Source organism: Lissotriton vulgaris, unplaced genomic scaffold (genome assembly GCF_964263255.1).
Source record: "Lissotriton vulgaris unplaced genomic scaffold, aLisVul1.2 SCAFFOLD_1244, whole genome shotgun sequence".
NCBI lineage: Eukaryota > Metazoa > Chordata > Amphibia > Caudata > Salamandridae > Lissotriton > Lissotriton vulgaris.
In genome coordinates this window covers 434,855-451,107 of record NW_028251837.1, presented here as the reverse complement: position 1 = coordinate 451,107, position 16,253 = coordinate 434,855, and the positions used below count along the sequence as shown (strand labels likewise).

At 45.6% G+C, this 16,253-nt stretch overlaps 1 protein-coding gene across 2 annotated transcripts in view; it reads left to right on the top strand.

Moving 5' to 3' along the window:
• UROC1 (urocanate hydratase 1) overlaps positions 1 to 16,253 on the top strand; it is a 216,284-nt gene that overhangs the window by 153,420 nt on the left and 46,611 nt on the right. The window lies entirely within an intron of this gene.

Here is a 16,253-nt window from a genome sequence, read left to right as displayed (position 1 = left end):
CACCCCCTCATGCGATTATACAGCGCTGTTTTGCATCATTGTTAGGTTTGCACTATATACATATCAATACATACATTCTGCAGGAAATCTGCCTTTTCTACAGGATCACCCCGTATTTTTAATCTTTTGCTGGACACTGTATTTTCACTTATAGTAGAATTCTGTGCACTTTACCCCTGCTAACCAGGGTTAAAATACCTGTGCACCTCCTTTTAACATAGTGAAATTGGCATGCTCCTAATAGTCATATTTAACTTACCTGTAAATTCTTAGTTTATTGTACAAACTGTACCCAGGACTTGAAATTTAAATGTGACTCGTGGACAGCAGCACTCATTGTGCAACCTGCTAGAGTGCAATGACATGCAGACATGACTGCAGGCCTGACAAATTGTAGCATCATTATTACAGTTTTAAACTGTTAAAATAACCCCTTTTGACAGGACAAAACCTACTTTTAAATAGCTATAAGTCAACCCATGTAGGTCTTTTTGCCCATGAGGTAGGGTGCATAATATTTAAAAGTAGGACATGTATGACTTTAAAGTTAACATAACCCTGACTACTTTCTATGGTTTTATTGGAGGGTACAGTGAATGCCCCAACGTGGATTTTAGTGTCGGATGTGGGAGGAAACAAGGATTACCAAAGAACCCCCCCACCCCCCTCCAACACGCCTCTAGCCCAAGTTCATTGTAAAGAAGAGTTTAGCCATCTTGAAAATGCCAAAAAGTGGTTATGGTTGGGCACAGAAACTTTTAATCCATTGGGTAGGGTGTAACCAGAAGACATTCCCTTCCACTAGTTTATGCCAGACAGACAAGTGGCATCTCCTGGCACCCACTTCAGCACACTGAACATAAGGAAGAACAGAAGAGCATTGGATCTGCTGCCTCTGACCTGTAATGAGCCCTAAAAGCCCCTCTTGTACCCACAACAAAGAAGTGCACTCCAAGGGACATAAAACGGGCTTACTGTTCAAGCAACAGGTATACATCAAACTACAAGAGGCATTTCTGCAATTGCTCAGCTGACCAGTGGCACTGGACCCTGCTCTTTGCCCTCTGCCTTGACACCCTGTGAGTCTCTAAGTGCCGCCCTTCAGGTCCTGGGTGACCTTAGAAGTGTATTTGTGTGGTGAGCTGAGACTTAAAACTAAATTCAGAAGGTAAAATCCTTGACCATGACAAACCTGGTTAGTGTATCCGGCAGCACTCAATCGCAGCCAGCATCATATCATGCTTGGGTCTCCGTCTACCAAAAATATTGACTATCATTGGCACTCTGTGCTTCTTGACACTGTTTCAAATTAGAAATTCATACCTCCAGTTCCCTTAATTGTATTGTTGTAATTTTGGTGTAATTTTGTTTATTACATTTTACTCTATTTTTCAAATTTGGTTTGGAAATCTTGTTTTCCATTTCGGTTTTGTTCTAGTCCTGCATACTTACTTTGCACATTGCCCTAAAGTAACGATGTCAGCTCTGACAGCTACCACGGGGATGAGCTCAGGTTAATTTGGGGATTTTAAAATCTCCCCCTAGTCCTTGAGGTGGGTATTCACAACACACCCCAATAATAATCTAATCGTACACATACATATTAGTCCTGTGATAAGACCTTCTGTTCTTCATCTTGTGCTCCCTCAAAGCAAATCTCAAGACCATTCTGGGGCTGGCTTCTGTTCTTTTACGTGTTACACCTCTCCTTTGTTTGTGTTTCTCAGCATCTTAATCCATCTCCTTCAATCCCTTCCTCTCTAGTAAGATACCTCGGCAAAGGAAGTACACCCTCAAAATCAGACCTGCACTTCAAATCTAGAAAGGCTGACTCAGCCATTCATTCCTCTGAGGTAGAGAAATTGAGTACCATTAAGTAGGGTAGTAATATTGCTTGATATTTATATAGCTAAATACTACATAACTGCATTATCGCCTACTTCATATGAATCAGTATGTAGCAGTGAAAAGGTGGCTGGGCTACTGACTGACATACTTTTTCCAAAGTGTTTCTCTTTTCCGCAGCTCCTCCGTAGTGCAGTGTATGTAGCGCTTTGTAGCACATTCTGTCAGTGGCACCTACATGAATGTCTGTTTCGCTAAGCCGCATAGCTGTTTTCCAGCTGGATGCTCCTTTCTAATACTGATTTAGGTCCACCGGTCCCATGGGTTGGTCTTTGACTTGCATTGCTGAGGGACCTACATCCATGTGTGCTGTTTTTTCTGTTAGTTCAATCAGCTTGCCTAGCTGTGGTAAATCAAGGTTTCCATTGGCCTTGATGCAAGCAAAATAAATGTCCTCTGTCCCCAGTTTGGTAGAAATTACATCCCAAATTGTGGTGCAAAGGGGGCCCTTGCATCCCTGGGCCCCAGGAATGATGCACCAGCTACAGCTTTGCCTCTGCTCCCTTGCTGTAGAATCTTATGTAGCTTAATGCCAAGCACAGACAGGATGCTTTCCTGCAGTCTGGACAAGTGACCTAGTGCGAATTGGGCATAGACTTCTTTGCCGGGTCATTAGTGTTGCATCTATCTAGCTCCATGTAGTGAGGGTCCCATGTTATTCTGGTGGGTCTTGTATAAAAACCACAGCAACAACCCATGGACCAATGTGGACTGGGTACTAAGGATTCAATATTAGGAAAATGTGATATTTAGCGTACAAGTGTGTCAAACACAATAAATGTGTTAACAAAATGTATAACAGGAGAAACACCATGACTGTGAGACAATGCCCCTGTTGGCATGGTCACCCCCATTTTTGCTGATTTTGTTTTTCTTGCTGGTTTTTAGATTCTGGACACTGGGGCACTGCTGTCCAGTGCCCAGTGGATGTGCTCCATTATTGGCATATTTAGCTCTCCTCTGAGACACAGTAAATAGTGTGCGAATACACCAGTGACATGGGAAGTTAAGTCACCTGTGGATTGCAGCAATTATTGTGCCACGCACTGTAGCAGGGTTTCCGTTCTCCCACAGAACTGTGCATAGAGATCTAGAACCTCAGTGAGTTAGGATGATCCAAAACTCATCTCAGTGTCAGAAATCCCCTTACCTAGCTAGCTACAGTGTCTCATGGCTCATTATGGAATGATCCATGTCTTAGACAAACCAGAACATGAACTTTAGAATACCTCAGGAATCGTGGAACACATGAACACTCTTTCGTTATATAATCATTTCAAACCAAAACTGAGAGTCAAAGAACACAAGTGCAAGTTTGAAATATTTATTATTCAATGCAAAGTTCTCAAACGCAGTATCTTGTATAATACCAAAATGCAGATTATAAAAATCAGAGTCAGCAGCATAGTCACTAATCCATAGTAAGCAAAAGGTGATAGCATGTTACAATGCAAAATCTATAGAAATCTATATCATCTATATTTCGCGCACCCTATTTTAGCATATTATTTTATATCTAAGAAGGTCTCATTCGGGCTGTAGCAGGGCGAACCCATACCTCTAAATGTCAGTAGGAGTAGATCACATCAACAGCTACCAGCTCTCTTCATGCGCAGCACCAAGTGTCTACGTTCATTCCGTGTAACTCTATCTTAAACCCGCGTAGAGCCCAAAATGTTGGCATCAACATTATTTGTGTTATGTCTAATGTGGTGCGAGGATCAGGCCTCCCAGCAACCTTGTGTTAGGTTAATTTTAGAGTGTGCAGCTCTCAGTGTGCAGACAGTTGTACCAAGTGTACCAGGCAAAGCTGATAGCATAGAAATAACATATTATTCTCAAATAAACCACCTCACCGCTTCTAGGGTGAAAGCGACAACAACAAGTATGTGTCGTGTGCAAAACTGAAGCCGAAGGAAAAAAGGCTGTTTAAACATGTAATGCACTCATGCTAACTTAACGCAATATATGTAACGAAGTATCCATATGACACCCCCCCATTGGTCCGAGCACCGTCAAACATAAGGGAAAAGGCAATACTAAATCAGATACAAAAATTGAAAGCAAAGTTCAATAATCTTGAGCTAAAATAAGCTAAAAATATGTATGAATGAATATGTATGAATGCCTACAGTGGCCTCAAATCTAAAAATAAAAACAAAACTTTCGAACCAAAAGTTATCCGCCAGGTCTCAAAAATATGAAATGTAGGACCAGGCCGCATCAATTCAAATGTCTGTAAGAGAAAAAACAAGCATTTGCAATGCAATGGTCTCGGCATCATTAAAGGTAGAGCTATTGGCATTGCTCATGACATTTTTTTTTTCTTTAAATCACAAATAATCGGCATTGTCATTAACATTGCCAATACACAGCACTCTGCACTCAACAGCACACAATGCTCTGCACACTCACTCTGCACACTCACTACTCTGCACACTCACTACTCTGCACACTCACTACTCTGCACACTCACTACTCTGCACACTCACTACTCTGCACACTCACTACTCTGCACACTCACTACTCTGCACTCACTACTCTGCACTCACTACTCTGCACTCACTACTCTGCACTCACTACTCTGCACTCACTACTCTGCACTCACTACTCTGCACTCACTACTCTGCACTCACTACTCTGCACTCACTACTCTGCACTCACTACTCTGCACTCACTACTCTGCACTCACTACTCACTACTCTGCACACTCACTACTCTGCACACTCACTACTCTGCACACTCACTACTCTGCACACTCACTACTCTGCGCACTCACTACTCTGCGCACTCACTACTCTGCGCACTCACTACTCTGCGCACTCACTACTCTGCGCACTCACTACTCTGCGCACTCACTACTCTGCGCACTCACTACTCTGCGCACTCACTACTCTGCGCACTCACTACTCTGCGCACACTACTCTGCACTCACTACTCTGCACTCACTACTCTGCACTCACTACTCTGCACTCACTACTCTGCACTCACTACTGTGCACTCACTACTGTGCACTCACTACTGTGCACTCACTACTGTGCACTCACTACTGTGCACTCACTACTGTGCACTCACTACTGTGCACTCACTACTGTGCACTCACTACTGTGCACTCACTACTGTGCACTCACTACTGTGCACTCACTACTCTGCACTCACTACTCTGCACTCACTACTCTGCACTCACTACTCTGCACTCACTACTCTGCACTCACTACTCTGCACTCACTACTGTGCACTCACTACTCTGCACTCACTACTCTGCACTCACTACTCTGCACTCACTACTCTGCACTCACTACTCTGCACTCACTACTCTGCACTCACTACTCTGCACTCACTACTCTGCACTCACTACTCTGCACTCACTACTCTGCACTCACTACTCTGCACTCACTACTCTGCACTCACTACTCTGCACTCACTACTCTGCACTCACTACTCTGCACTCACTACTCTGCACTCACTACTCTGCACTCACTACTCTGCACTCACTACTCTGCACTCACTACTTTGCACTCTCCACTCACTACTCTGCGCTCACTACTTTGCACTCACTACTCACTACTCTGCACTCACTACTCACTACTCTGCACTCACTACTCACTGCTCTGCACTCACTACTCACTGCTCTGCACTCACTACTCTGCACTCACTACTCTGCACTCACTACTCTGCACTCACTACTCTGCACTCACTACTCTGCACTCACTACTCTGCACTCACTACTCTGCACTCACTACTCTGCACTCACTACTCTGCACTCACTACTCTGCACTCACTACTCTGCACTCACTGCTCTGCACTCACTACTCACTGCTCTGCACTCACTGCTCTGCACTCACTACTCACTGCTCTGCACTCACTGCTCTGCACTCACTACTCTGCACTCACTACTCTGCACTCACTGCTCTGCACTCACTACTCTGCACTCACTGCTCTGCACTCACTGCTCTGCACTCACTACTCACTGCTCTGCACTCACTACTCTGCACTCACTGCTCTGCACTCACTGCTCTGCACTCACTACTCACTGCTCTGCACTCACTGCTCTGCACTCACTGCTCTGCACTCACTACTCTGCACTCACTAACACCCACGGATCAGAGCAAAGTGTTTCAGTTATTAAACTTGCATTTCAGTAAAACACAATCAAAAGGCTTTAATGTACATTGTACAATGTCAATAGGTGTGTCACAAAATAAAATAAGGTAGAAAAAACAATTATTATTACAATTTGGTGCATTACAATTAATATACAGCTGTATCAAAAAATAAATTAGGCAAGCTGCCTTGTAAATACTGGCAATGTAACATGCATTAGTTAAATAGCAATGTCGTTAACATTTTCTGTAAAAAGTATGTGAACAGAATGTGAAACATATTATGCGACTGCTAAAAAAAAACAAGCCTACTCATTTCGCGGCCGCCCCGGAAGTCAGGCACGGTCGCCTGTGACGGGGGCGGGGCCACGTTCACACCGGAAGAGGAGGCAGGCAGAGTCGTAGCGTCTCGCGGCCCGGGGCTCCTGTGAGCGGTGTAGAGCCCCGGGGCCGCGCCAGGCCAGCAGGAGGTTGGGCGCCGCGTGCTGAGGTAAGGTAAGTTCTGGGGCGCGATTGGTGCACTTGTGTGTGTGTGTATGCTCGTGTGTGCGTGTGTGTATGTATGTGTGCGACGGTGACGGCGGGGGAGGGGGGGCCTCGGTGCACTTGTGTGTGTGCGCGCGTGTGTGTATGAGTCAGGGGTGGTGTCTCTGTATGTATGTATGTGCGTGCGTGCATGGGCGCTTGTGTGTGTGTATGCGCGCTTGTGTGTGTGTATGCGCATGCGTGTGTGGTGCTTGCGCTTCCCAGGAGACAGCGCCTGGCCACAGCGCGCGTTCCAGTTACAAATCGCCTGGAAGGATGCGCGTGGCCAGGACTGTCTCCTGGGAAGCACGCTCGGTGACATAAGATCTCGGCGGAGACGCGCTTACGCGCGTCTTTTAGCCGAGACCTAACAAGGCACTTATCCGATATCCAAAGTCATGTGCCACATTGACGTTATCCTCAGCGACATCACGTGATTGAACTCTCCATCAGCTGAACACAGTCCATCCCTCCAATTCAGCGAGGGGAAAGTCATATTTCACAACAAAGCATTCCTCCCAGGCATGTCACGATTGGAAAGTATATGCAAAGAAAGTTGCAATAGCCTCCAGTATGAAATCACTGCCATCATCCGAAAATAGTTCAGCAATCCAATTCAGCAATGGGAAAGAACATACGTGCTCCTCCAGCATCGGATCCTCCTGTAACGTCAGAGGACAACTCGGTGGGTTCACCAGATCGCTGTGTGTCAGAAAGGCATCCGCCGCTGCAGAGATCTCCCATTGGCCCAGAACTCCATTTATCGCTGCCAAGGCCATAACTCTTTCGCCAGAACAGATCAGCTCGTGAGCCACCACGGGACGCATTAGCTGATCAAAATCGACGTCAGGAGCAGTCCTCAAGCATAGGCACAAATCAATGGCCCAATCGAACTCGCAGCTCAGGCAGTGAAACACAGGTTGGACACACGTGAAGTCGGTGAACCGAAATGACAATCTATAGGCCGTGCTTAATGCTGCAAGCGGCAAAGTTCCATAGTAATTGAGCATCCGATTACGGCACAGTGTCAGGAGGCGTTGAACGGCTTCTTGTGCAGGATGGGCATCCATGTTTTATGAAGAAAAACACCAATAAAATGCCAGCGGCTACAGCCAGCAACACAGGTAGTCCACCAAACAAACTCGAAAAAATAGAGTGGAAAAACGTGGGAATGATACCAAAAACTTTTTCAAACGTAGTCACGAGGCCACTGCTTACCAATTTAAAAAAATGTGCAAGCCCAGTCGTGGAAGAAGCATTAAAAATCTGGTGCACCAGCTCACAGAAATGAAACGCAAATCAGTATTTAAAAGCGCCTGCACCTCTGTGCGGGTGTTAGCTATGTGAAGGACATAAGTTTCCCGGGCCGAACTCAGGGTCACTTGTTTTTGAGACAAAAGGGCCCTTATTCTGCTTAAACCATTGAACTTCGCTTCCAAGGTTGGAATCCGTGGCCAGATGGAGACATCTGAAGACCCATGCGTGGGTGGGTATAGAACATTCTTGCAACACACCACACGCTCTGATACAGTTACCACATAAGCCACACCAATTAATAACCCACAACATAACTCGTTGTTTAAAAGCAAATAACTACCATTAGCCAATAATGTAAATGTGGGAACCACTGCTGGAACTGGCGTGCCTTTTAAAACACATGCTAAATTTGGGCGGTCCTGATTACAAGAACCGTGTAACTGAATGTGTCTGCATATTAATGAATGGTCAGGTGACTGTGTGCATTCCTCACCATTAAGATTCACTTCTTTTCCATCCTTCAGACATCTGTATGTGTATGGTAAGGACCATGCCTCATGTAGGAATGCATTGCCTAGTGGTTCATATCGTCCTATAGCAATATACCGCATACAGTTAGTAAATTTATATAAGGGAAATGGTAATGTAATTAATCCATGAATAAGCCACGTGGCAGTAGTGGTTTCAGCAACAGAGAAAGGTAAGGATTCTAGCTTCTCAATATGTAACATAGAAAATGAAGCATCACGCATTGAAAGCATGCGCTGTTTTTCAGTCAGATTAAAAGGGGCGAAAAGGGATGAAACGTTCAATGAGGTCCAGGGAACTCGACCAGCCTTAAGTATCTGTAGGGTCCAGGCAAACTGCATTACAGAGCGTAATTGATTCTGACCATGGTATAACGTGGACACTTCATCATGTACAATATCAACAACAGAAGAAACAATATTATCCAATGTGTAAATTCTGGAAGAAAGCATGTTAATACTGTTATCGACCACTGCAAGCACTTTTTCCAAATTTGCTTGATCAATAGCCCTCAGGCGTTTAGCTGCCTCAACTTGTGAAAATTTCCAAATTTCATTGTAAACAGCATAAAGAAAGCGTTTAGATCTACCCCTAGCCGGACCTTTTATAAAATCATTCAGTTCTATATTCTCATTCAAACGTGACAGATGCAGTTTTACTGCAGCCAAAGTGGAATGTTGCAACCAGTTCTGACACAATTTGCCTACTGAATAAGTAGTAACTGTGTGATCTGTTTCAAAACGGGGATCCGGCCTGATGTGTTTAAAACCTTCAGACAAACCCAAAAAACGACGTTGGCAAGAATCAGAGCTTCTTTGCCACAAAAGCCACCCATCTGGATCAAAACTGGAAATATTAAAGGAGGAATTGTGCAATAGGTCTCGCATCTCACTTATGGACAATGTAGTGAAATTATTCCAGCCTGAATATTCTTCCAAATCGGGGATGGTTGGTGCATTTAATTTTTTAGATGTAGCCAATCCAAAACATGTTGTCTGGGAAATAGTAGAATTTAAAAACAACATGTGATTCGAGATGAGACATGCACGATGCAAAGCCTCAGTGCCTTGTACCTGCCAATCTTTGGTACCCCAAACCGATTTAAGGTCAATAGCTTCCTTCCATAACTCATAGCCCTCCACAGCTAACCTGTCAAGAAAGGACTTTGAATACAGCAATTTTGTATCGGTAAGTCTGACCTTGGACATGAATTTCTGTTTCACTTTAAAATAAAACGACTCAGGATTTGATTGATCAAAATCTGTAAAATATAAGTATTTTCCCAGAAATGTACTCGAGCTCCCTTGCAAAGGCGCAGGACAATGTTCCCACTGTGTGTAGTTTACCGGAACCCTCACGGAACTCGTTTTGTGTAAGAAATGATTCCCATAATGTTGATAGCAAAACAAATCACCATAATTAACAGAATCCAAGTACAAATCCTCAGCATCAAAGGCCGCATAATATTTCAAATCAGAGAACAATGCTTCTACGGCCTGAAGATCCCAATCATCAGAACGAATATTTTGCTTAATCACATCTCCCATGTTTACTCTAAGCACATTAGGAACATTAATAACTTCTGTGGGGCCATGTATCTGAAACCTAACCGCATCCCACACAATCCCATCAAGGACAGGCCAAGCAGTAATCTCTACTGAATGTAAGTCTCTCTTTAGTCTGTGTGCTGAATGTGAGGAGGAAAGAGGGGCCAATGTTCCATTAAGGTACCGAATTCCTGTTCTTTCTTGCACATAATGGCCATCGATCAGGCGAAAAAAATAAAACACAAACCCAATTGACATAAAAAGATAAAATGAAAACAGTATCAGCCAAATGTATGTCCAAGGTGGAATCAGAAAATGTTTTTTAAACAACGTGGCATATTTTGCAATAGTCGATGGTTTCTTTGAAAGTTCCGAATCAGAGTCAAAAGAGAATCTGGACTGGTTAGCCAAACGAGCTTGTAAATCGGACATAGATAAATCAGCAGGATCTGCATAGGTCACCTCATCAATGTTAGTAACAGGAATAGTATTTAATAAAGGACTGGATATAGCAGGCATTTCGAGGGACACCTCCTGATCTGCACCAGATGTAATAGCCAGCACAGAGTGCCTCACCATGGAAGGACAGGATACAGCCGGTGTCATGCTATGAAGAATCGGCCACCCTGTGTGTCTTGACATTGTCAATAGAAATAAATCTGTTTTCTTTACGACATGGAAGTGGTGGTAAAATGACTGTTCTTGTGCCCTTCACTCCAAGGACTCGAACCGGCGCTCGATATGAGGGACCAAACTCTTTCTTGTTATCGATCTTCTCTCGAACCAGTTCTCCAACTTGGGGTAGCCAGCCAACTACCGGGATCTGCAACGCATCATCCGACGTGGAGGGCAAGTGTTCCTTTGCAAGACTGTCTCTGGTCTTTTGTAGATCCTGTAAAACATTGCAATGTTCATCTACGTCAAAGGCCGCGGCCTGGGCCTGGCAGTCTGCACCATCGAGGTCAGGGACGTACATCTTGATACCAAAGAGCATTTCGTATGGGGTCCGCCCACCCAGAGACCTTCTAGGGAGATTATTAAGCGCACGCTGCACGCCATAGAGGTGGGTCAGCCAGTTTCTACCAGTGCCTATAACTCGGGCTGTCAAAGATTGCTTTAAGTCGCGGTTCATTCTTTCTACTACAGAATTGCCCTCAGGCCTGTAGGGACTTGAAAACTTCACCTGTACTCCCAACGAAACCATAGCATCCTTATACGCCTTAGAGGCGAAAGCCGGACCCCGGTCCGAATGGAAAGCACCACAAGCAAAGATTCCCACAAAGACACGCAAATCCTTAATGACAGTTCGCGAATCAGCGCTTCGATGCGGCCATACCCACACAAAGCGTGTGCATGAGTCAACTGCTACTAAGATGTATTTATACGCAGTATCAGAAGAAAAAGGACCGCAGTGATCCAAATAAACACAACCAAGTGGTTTATTAGAGATGTACAACTGTGTCTGAGGCGGACGCGCAGCAGTAGAAGGCTTGATCTGCTGACAAATGTCACACATAAGGACATAATCGCGCGTCTGTTTGTACAGTCCCCGCCACCAGAACCTCTGTTGTAGCTGAGATACAGTGGCTGAGACGCCCGCATGCGCAGACGCCACACCTTCATGAGCCGCTGTAATCAGAGAAGCTCTGCGATCCGAGTTGGGAACTAGACGCTCTCCAACTTCAGGAATTTTCACATAAGGAACCTTATCGGGACTTAAGTGGTATGTGTACTTCGAAGGGAACCTCGCAGGATATTTACCTCCCTTCTCCGTGGCAGCAACAGCCGCCAAGATGTCATCATCTATTTTGCTTTTGGACCTTGTGACTGCCGCGACCAAGTATTTTGATACCGCTGACTTCGCTGCCTCATCAGCAAGCGAGTTGCCAACAGCGTGGACCCCCACGCGCTGGTGGCCGAGAGTATGAATCACAAACACGAGCGGCAGTTTCTCTTTAAGTTCCGCCACTCGGACCCAGATCATTTTATGTTTTATTGTGCTACCTTTGGAATCACGAAAATCATTCTGAATCCAAAAGAACAAGTTCTCATTATAAGACTGGACACAGTAGTAAGAATCACTTACGATTAAAGTCGTCACACAAGGATCAGCGTACTCCAACGCGAGCATAAGAGCACGAAGCTCTGCTAATTGTGCGGTGCAGTCCCCTAGTGTTTGCGTGTGCACAACACTGGACTTGAACTCATCGTTCACCATGGCACCGACTACAATGGCGCAAGCGGAAACGTAGGCATGTTTAGAGCCATGCGCAACCTGCGCCGAACCATCCGTGTAAATGATACAATGGAAATCCTCCAACGGCCGCATTGCTAAAGGAGCAGGATGAACAAATTCATACTGTAAATACTCCTGCGACCGTAAAGCGGCGTCAAAAATAAACGTGACATCCTGAGATGTCAAGGATGTAGCCCACTGAATCCACCGAGGGTGCAAAGCTTTAGAATTCGGTACACTGGCTTTCGTGACCGCCTCCAGGGCAGGACACGGGGTAACAACCAACATGCGCTTTCCCTGCGACAGGGCACGTTCCTTAAGAATTGCCATCTGCACAGCCGTTAAAACTTTCTCCACAGTGGAAAAACGCAGTTCAGCCGAAGTGTACAAATGTGACTTGTAAGCAATAGGTACAGTATCCCCTTCATTAAAAGTCAGGTACGTGAAACCCACCGTCCCAGGGATAATTCTTATCACCAGGTTGGTCTGGTTATCACGAGTCTGTAAGTAGTCAGAAGCGAGCATATCAGCCTGCAAGGACTGCAGAATGGCTGAATGCTCAGGCAGCCAGCATGATTTGGAAAAAGATGGCTGTACCAAGGCATATAAAGGCTTGATACGCTGGGCATATTCCGGAATGTATGTCCTCCCGAAATTTAAAAAACCCAGTAAAGACTGTAATTTTTTCAGCGTTGTCGGAGAGCGCAACTGCGCGCATTTCTCCAGGAATTGAGGAGCCAACCCCTTTCCTTCGTGGTTAAGTTCATAACCCAGAAACAACACTGTGTACTCCGCAATGTGTGATTTTGCAAAGTTAAACTTATAACCCATGTCTGCAAAGTTACAAATTATGCTGTTTACTCGACACAGATGCACCCAAAGTTCGTCGTCTGTGAGATAAATGTCATCCACATACGAACAAGCAACTGGATCGAAGCTCTCCAAAAGAGAGACTATGCGGGCGGAAAACACTCCAGGACTATTTTTATATCCCATTGGGAGTCGTTTAAACATTTTTTGTACGCCGCCGCACGTAAAACTGGTCCATTGGGAACTTAGACCATCTAATCTATGTGCATAAAAACCATTGGAAATGTCAAGCGTGGTTTTGAACCGTTTACGCTCAAGACTATTTACTAGGGCAGAGCCGTGAGTATTCTGTACTGCACAGTTACGGCAATGCGAGTTCAAATGCCGGTAATCCAAAACCAGACGATATGAGCCGTCCGGCTTGTTAACAGTAAAAAGGGGATTATTCATTGGTGACACACACGTTTCAATTACACCTTGATATTCCAATTGTTCAAGGATAGCCGCGACCGAAGCTTTAGCTTCACGCCGTATGGGATACTGGGGTTGTGGCTGCGGCTGTGACCGTAAAGGAATCTCATGGCTAGGGGACAATTTATCCCAGCCACACTGATTTCGGTACACAGCCGGCGCAAGCGCCAGAGCCCACTCTTCTGCAAAATGCAGCGCTTCCACTCTCGATACAGTGTGCGCGAAACTGGGGAGGATCACCTCCTCCCCTCGCGGAGCTGCGAGAACAAAAGGTGGGGGCCAGTCAGCCTCCGAAAGCAAAATGTCATACGTATCCGAAAGATTTTCCCAAAATACCCCTTTTACAGTTCGCTGCATGTCACCTTCAATTAACAGGACAATTTCAAAAAGTCTTTCAGGGGGAGCAACATGTGTATCAGCCGTTTCAATCACAATAAAAGTTTCAGTCGCTGTCACCTTCAACAGTGGACGGAGGGCCTCTCTCACTATGGTAATCTCCGCCGCGCTGTCCAGCAAGGTCAGAGCCCACGTCAGATTCCGAAGCCGCGTTCTCACTATCTGGGGCATATCGATGCGCCGTTAAGGCTGCGACTTTCTTCTTGGCAAACTGCGGTCTCTTAGGCGTAGAGTCGTCCCGCTGATCCCCTTCACTTCGCGTGCGGGACTGGCCACGTCCTTGCTGGCCACCCCTGCCCCTGCCGCCCCCTCCACCAACCGGTTGACGGAGCCGATGAGTCCTGAAAGGAACGAGGAGAGCGTTGGTCAGAAGCCTGAAATCTCTCAGGCGATTTAATCGTCGCGCGATCGCGCAAATCATAAACTCGATCTGACTGCGCAGGCTGCGAAGGCGTAGGACTAGAAACCTGTGTCTGCTGTTGTTGTTGCTTACCCTGATTCTGTTTTTTTGGCCAATTTTGTTTTTTGGACTTGGGTTGTCCACCCGTTTCCGAAGACTGTCCCTGGGGCTGCTTCTTCTCTTTTTCAGAAAAAGCCTTTAAACCCTTAGAAGTGCGGCCAACCATTTTATAAGCCGCCACAATAATTCTTGCCAGCTGACGGGGTTTCTCGGCATCGGGAATTAACGCCAGAGCATTGGCCACCTGAAAGTTCACTGCATCCCCCTTGACATTTGCAAGGATAAGACCGCAAACCGTCTCAAACGAGCCGCTCAGGCGCATACCCAATTCAACCGCCGACTCTGGTCCGTGATCATCCTGAACACGTTTAAGGACCGCAGAAAGGTTTGACACAGACGGGGTGCCATAGCACCTCGAGTAAACCGCTGCAAAAGTCTTACCCCAAGTTTCACAGTCAGCAAGTTCAGGGGCTAAATCTTTCGGTAAACTAAGCGTAAGAATCCGGTGTTTTTCACCCGGAGTCGTATTAGGAAACACAGCCTCCAGCTGGTCGAATTTCTCGGCAAGCCAGTAAGGAAAATCATCCTTATCCTGGGGCTTCTTGCCCATAACGGAATTCACCAAGACAGGACTGATTTTCAAACCAGCCTGTTCCGCTCGAAGCTGCGCACCTGCGGATACTGCGCCATGAACATTACGACCAATGTAATGAACAAGCGCCCTAATCACTCCAACCGCGACTTCATGAAGACGCCGCAGGTCAGCTACACTACAAGTAGCGCGATTAGGGTGAGGAGTAAATCCACCCAAAGCGGGCCAATTTGTGCCCGGAATGGACAAAGGACCTAACCTCGGAGCCGTTAAAGAATGGGGTAGGACGCCACCAAACCAAACTCCGTGCTGCCAAGCATCGATAGGTACTTCCAGTGCCCTGTACGGAGCATAAGCCGCCGGTACAGCCGAGGCAGTGTATGAATGATAGACACCCGAATTAGCGTCCACTTCCGGAAATGTCACCCAGGAATAAAACAATTCGTACGGGTACGCATGTTCCGCACTCACCACTAGAACCACAGCCAAGCCTTCCACAGGGACATTATATGCCCGCAAGTGGTCGCGAACCGCGACGCGGCTATGCTGCGGTATGTCCACGGCCATGGTAGCACAGGAAGAGAAAAGAAGACAAAGAACACTTTGTAGTACAACTGGGTAGTAATTCAAAGAAACCGTTTTCAGAAGAATTCAAGCTTGAAAAGACCTATTTAAAAAATAGGTAGGTTATTCCGACACCACCGTTTACCGGAAACGGGAATGAAGGTGTCAAGGTTTGAATGATATACTACTCGAGTGTCATGTTTTAAGGCCAACAACGTACGGGCGCCATGTAGCAGGGTTTCCGTTCTCCCACAGAACTGTGCATAGAGATCTAGAACCGCAGTGAGTTAGGATGATCCAAAACTCATCTCAGTGTCAGAAATCCCCTTACCTAGCTAGCTACAGTGTCTCATGGCTCATTATGGAATGATCCATGTCTTAGACAAACCAGAACATGAACTTTAGAATACCTCCGGAATCGTGGAACACATGAACACTCTTTCGTTATATAATCATTTCAAACCAAAACTGAGAGTCAAAGAACACAAGTGCAAGTTTGAAATATTTATTATTCAATGCAAAGTTCTCAAACGCAGTATCTTGTATAATACCAAAATGCAGATTATAAAAATCAGAGTCAGCAGCATAGTCACTAATCCTTAGTAAGCAAAAGGTGATAGCATGTTACAATGCAAAATCTATAGAAATCTATATCACCTATATTTCGCGCACCCTATTTTAGCATATTATTTTATATCTAAGAAGGTCTCATTCGGGCTTTAGCAGGGCGAACCCATACCTCTAAATGTCAGTAGGAGTATATCACATCAACAGCTACCAGCTCTCTTCATGCGCAGCACCAAGTGTCTACGTTCATTCCGTGTAACTCTATCTTAAACCCGCGTAGAGCCCAAAATGT